This window comes from Rhinopithecus roxellana, chromosome 4 (genome assembly GCF_007565055.1).
Source record: "Rhinopithecus roxellana isolate Shanxi Qingling chromosome 4, ASM756505v1, whole genome shotgun sequence".
Taxonomy (NCBI): domain Eukaryota; kingdom Metazoa; phylum Chordata; class Mammalia; order Primates; family Cercopithecidae; genus Rhinopithecus; species Rhinopithecus roxellana.
This window is the reverse complement of record NC_044552.1, coordinates 103,913,915-103,919,914: the sequence shown is the minus strand read 5'-3', so window position 1 is coordinate 103,919,914 and position 6,000 is coordinate 103,913,915.

The window sequence follows — 6,000 nt, the reverse complement described above, 5'->3', positions numbered from 1 at the left end:
TGAAATGTTAAATTGGACAACACTGGGCTATAAATATCCAGATTCATATTTGAATAGCTAAAGATTTCATCATAATACAAACAGTTCAATTAAACCCTATGTGAAATGGTGAAAAGACCCCAATTATGAAAACTCTCTCATCTACAAAGACCCATCTTTAGCTGTTGTAAAACCCCGGTGTCAGTATTTGATAACCTTGACCATAAAGTTTGAAGAACATTTCTGTCTCTCTGCGTTACCTCCTTGTATGTAAAATGTCTGCACAGGTGCAAAGAATACTAGACAAACAATTGAGAGAGAGGAGCTAAGGTGAGGATACTCTTATTTTTTACTTTTGTGTATTAGAATTTTTAAAACACAAATACATTTTACTTTTGAAATTTTAAAAGTACTTTTAAAATAAAGAAGTAAGTTGCCAGGCAAGGTGGCTCACGCCTATAATCCCAGCACTTTGGGAGGCCAAGGCAGGCGGATCACTTGAGGTCGGGAGTTCGAGACCAGCCTGGCTAACATGACAAAACCCCGTCTCTACTGAAAATGCAAACGTTAGCCAGGGGTTGTGGCAGATGCCTGTAATCCCAGCTGCTCTGGAAGCTGAGGCAGGAAAATCACTTGAACCTGGGAGGTGGAGGTTGAAGTGAGCTGAGATCACGCCACTGCACAATCCAGTCTGGACAACAGAGTGGGGACTCTGTCTCAAAAAAAACAAAACAAGGCAGGGTGCGGTGGCTCACGCCTGTAATCCCAGCACTTTGGGAGGCCGAGGTGGGCGGATCATGAGGTCAGGAGATCGAGACCATCTTGGCTAACACAGTGAAACCCCGTCTCTACTGAAAATACAAAAAAATTAGCCAGGCGTGGTGGCGGGCGCTTGTAGTCCCAGCTACTCGGGAGGCTGAGGCAGGAGAATGGCATGAACCCGTGAGGCGGAACTTGCAGTGAGCTGAGATCGCGCCACTGCACTCCAGCCTGGGCGACAGAGTGAGACTCCGTCTCAAAACAAACAAACAAGCAAAACAAAACAAAAAAAAAGAAGAAGTAAATTGTTTTAGATTACTCAAAAGAAAAGAAACATATGCCTCCTTTGTTCTTTGTTGAGAATATTCCCAGGGGGTGTTAGCCATTTCCTCTCACAGTCTCAACCTTTACTTGAACAAATGCCTAAATTTGCATAACCAGTTACTAAAATAATTTTCACATTAAAACAACCATTTTTAAAGTGTCCTTTGTAGCTCCTTAGTTTCAGTCCAAGATCACTTATTGTCTTTAGTTGTCATTTGTCTGTTAGACTCATTTAATCACGAATAGTCTCTCACTCTTTTTCTCTTTCTCACTAAAGCAACCATTATTTACCTGCCATAGTACATGACAAAATCGTTTTAGAGTGATTTTATAATTATACTTTTCTGAAGATGTGCTTTTGGTTGCCAAAAGTCAGACCTGCCAATCTAATGCATATTTTTATATGTAAGAGAAGACTAAAAATAGGTGATTTTTAAAAAGTTTGTCATTTGGTTACGTCACTCTTAGTAAAATTATAGCTCCAGAGCAGATATTGTAAAAACATTTTGATAGGGCAGTTTTCTATTAGCAGTATCATGTTCTTTTAATGTAAATATCAGAAATATCTGGATTACCAACAGAATATAAAAGAAAAATGTAGGCTAAAGCCTTTGGCATCTTTAAATTAAATTTGTTTCTCATGATTACAGAAATGCAAGAACACATATGATTTAAAAAAGAAAAAGCAGTTGTTATCTATAAAAAGTTCCTGGTCTTCTCTGCCAATGTTTGGAGACAGTTTTAGCTGGGAAAAAAGTGAAGTTTATCTTCACAGCATCTGTTCACCTTTCTTTTCCCTTTCGTAAGTTGCTATTTCTGTTTCTGGAATATTTATGCATTCATGCTCTCTTTTGGAATGCTTCTGATAACCTCATTTCCACTTAGATGTTCACATCTGATAGCTTGTTGTTTTCTTTCCAGGGAACATATTTTTAAGTAAAAAGATTAAATCTCTAATGGTTGACTATTGAATATAAAGGAACAGGGGATAATCTGGGAGAAGGTCATTTCCCAATGCCTCAGAAGTGATAAAATGAAAAAATATATATTTTTTCTCTAATATATATATTAGAGTGTGCTTTATCTATCTTGGTATTCCAATAAAACACACTTTGAGAGAAAGCAAATCAGTTGAATGCATCTTCTATGTATTACATTCTAGGGATAAAATTGTTTTACATTTTATTTTTGCTAATACCATTATTATTTTAAAGTTCAGGTTTTAGCTTACAATAATTTAGAATTACTCTGAATTTAATTTTTAAAAAAGTAACTCAAACAGTATTTTGTTTCAATATCATTGTATTTAAAATATCCCAAAACTTGGAATGGTTAAAGCATCTATTTTGAAATGTCAAATAATAATAATAACGAGAAAAATATTAAGAATGTACAGTGTACCAAATACTACGCTAAATTATTCTTATGGATTATAGTTTTTAAGAGAAGCGTGGGTTGTGGGAATTATTTCCTCTTTTCCACAGAAGAGGAACCTGAAGCTTAGAGAGTCCAAGCAATTGGTTCAACTGTCAAACCAGAAAGTGGCAGAATCGGAATTTGGACCTCATTCTGTTTCCCTCCACAGCCCTTCACTCCTAATCGTTACACTGTAGATCTAACTACATGTCTTGCTCATCCTTATTAAGTGCTGCCTGTGTACCAGGCACTGACCTCAGATACTTATATACCTTTTCTTCCTCTTTTGATCATGCTTATGTGGGATGTCAAATTTTATGCAGCTTAGGAGTAGCAGAGCCAGGGCTCAGATTCAGGTCTTATGATTTAAAGTTGAGTAGTGTTTCTACCACAGGAAGCTAATCTCTCAATCAAGCCAAGCCTGATATAAACCATGGAGAAAGTTTGAGGTGGTATCTTCAGTGACAATCCACTCCAAAAACTTTTGGGCTACTTTTACAATAAAGGGAAGTATATAGTTCTCAATTTTTCACTTACCAAGCAAGGCATTAATGTAAAGTTGTAACTAAACTTTATAGTTGCCATGCATAATTTATAAATTAAATATTTTCCATTCTCTAATTTGAAACAATTTAGGTGAGAATGTGTTGTTTTTAGCTGCCAGTAACTGATTTACTCAATGTTAGAGTTTAACTGTTTAGGGTACTGTATTTCCAATAATGAATGAGGAGCAGGAATGTTTTTGTGTAATGATACAGTTGATGCAGGGCAGGGAAGCCCCAAAGTGCAGCTTAGCCTGCTGAGTTCTTGGCTTTGCCCAGGACAGAATTTAAGAGCAAGCCGGAGGCAGAAGAACAGGCATTACTAAGAGACAGTGTTACAGCAACATGACGGCTCCTGCAGAGCTGGGCTACCCAGCAGACACAGAGTAGCAGCTCCAGGCAGTGTTGCCATTATATTTATACCTACTTTTAATTGCATGCAGATTAAGGGGTAGTTTATGCAGACATTTCTAGGGAAGGGGCAGTAACTTTTGGGTCATTGGGTCGTTGCCATGGAAAGGGGAAGTAATTCCTGGGTGTTGCCATGGCAACAGCAAATGGACCTGGCATACCTGTCTAAAAGATGCTTTCACTTGAGCCCTGGTTTAGCTGGTTCTCAATCTTGTCTGGTGTCCGAGCCCTGATTCTGGAGATGAGGGCCGCCTCCTACGTCACAATGAGTGAGAAGTCATGGTTCTATGAAAGGAAGTATTTACGGAAGGGAATATAATTTTCTTGACTAACACACTAGGTGAGTATAGCAATAGAGAGAATATAATTATTATAACAGAAGTAGATTGGTGACCAAAGATATCTTGCGTGGATCTCACTAAAATGCACGTTCTCAAACTGAAAGACCGATAGCAACTCCAAGTCACCAGGGTTTTACATAATTGTCTTAAAGTTCCATTGTTTTTTCTTTGCAGTTTGCCTCCTTTGTCCTCAATTGTTCACTGTCACTAGCAGCTTAGGTGGACCTCACTCATGTCCATCCCAATCTTTCCCAGGCAGGAATCTGTATACTATCCTGTATCCTACACTAATGGATCTTCTCCAGCTGCCATCGCTGAGCCTTGAGAGCTCTTAAATGGCAGGTTAAGCTCCTGGTGTCAGAAGGGACTCTCTTTATGGGAAAGCAGGAAATGAGCCATTAACTCTGCATCTGGAACACCAGATTTAAGATGATTTGATTATTCAGATTAATTATCTTCCGTGACACACTGTTTTTTTTGTTTTGTTTTGTTTTGTTTTCTGACTCGGAGTCTTACTCTGTCGCCCAGGCTGGAGCGCGGTGGCACAATCTCAGCTCACTGCAACCTCCACCTCCTGGATTCAAGTGATTCAACTACCTCAGCCTCCTGAGTAGCTGGGATTACAGGCATGTGGCACCACACCAGGCTAATTTTTGTATTTTTGGTAGAGACAGGGTTTCACCATGTTGGCCAGGCTGGTCTCAAACCTCTGACCTCAGGTGATCTGCCTGCCTCAGCCTCCCAAAGTGCTAGGATTACAGGTGTGAGCCACCAAGCCAGCACACATTGATTTTTAAGCAGTCACACTTTCCAATGCAGTTTAAAATGTAATCTAATCATCACTGTATTACATTCCTAGGGGTCCCATAACAAAGTACTAGAAATTGGATGACTTAAAACAACACAAATTCATTGTCTCACAGCTCTGAAAGACTAGAAGTTTGAGATCAGCGTATCAGCAAGGGCCTGCCCTCTCTGAAGACTCTAGGAATAAACACTTCCTTGCCTTTTGCAGCTTCTTATGGTTCCTGGCAATCCCTGGCATTCCTTGGTTAGAGGTGCACAACTCCAATCTCTGCCTCCATCTCCACTTGGCCTTATTCCCCTTGTCTGTGTGTGTCCTCTCCTTTTCTTATGAGAATATCATCACTGGATTTTGTGCCCATCTTGATCCAGTGTGACCTCATTTTTAACTAAGTACATTCTGGGGTTCCAGACAGACATGAGTTTTGGGGCACACTCATCAATGTTGGTCTGCATTAGGCACTTGTGTGGCACTCAGGACACAATGGTGAGCAAAAATCAATGTGATTCTTGTCCTCATGGATATTACAGTCTAGCAAGGAAATTAAGTATACATCAAATAATTGTGATATCAAGAGTACTGAGTTTATTAAATGATTGGTATTTCTCACAGTTTATAGCATTTATAATCAGACTACATCCAAACTCTGATCTCCAAATACCATATACCACTAAAAGAAGCCAGGGGATTTTGGTGAAAGGTCTGGTTCCCAGTTTGGAGTAGGAAATAGACTAGATATCTATCTTGTTACAGAAAGGAGTAAAGAAATCAACAAAGACGATTGGGTTTGTATCAAAAAGTCTCAGGAGCCAACTTGAAGATGCTCCTACTGGCCAAAGATGGGGCAATTCAAGCATCAACAGGAAACCATCAAAACCACATCAAAACACATCACGTATTAAAATTCATGAGTACAAAATGATATTTAAACTTTGGAGGATGCTAGGGAACCCACTTATTATTCTAAAAACTTATTCTTTGTGAAAGAATCAAGCATTTAACTTGTTTTTCCTGATTAACGTCTTCAGAATAACCAGAGCTGGTGAAGACAGATTTCCATCCGTAGGTGTATGTGAGCTAACATATGATTAAGGGATGACAAAATAGTGCCATATTTTAAACCCCTCATGAGATAATAGATCTAGGCACTGATCACTGATGACTAGTAATACCACCAAAAGAGGGACAACTGGATGTGATGTGCCTCTACAAAATATTCTGTCCCAAATTTCAACCTGAATTAAGTCATGCTTCTTAGGTCTAACTACCAATTTACAGGAACACATTAAATGACATGGTAGAGAGGCAGCAGCAAAATCTTAGAATATTATGAACCCTGCAGAAATCAATGATCTGGTTTCCTTAAGAAGTGCATCGCCAGGAAAAAAAAAAGCGGGGGAGTGAGGGCCTTTTAATGGAAAGG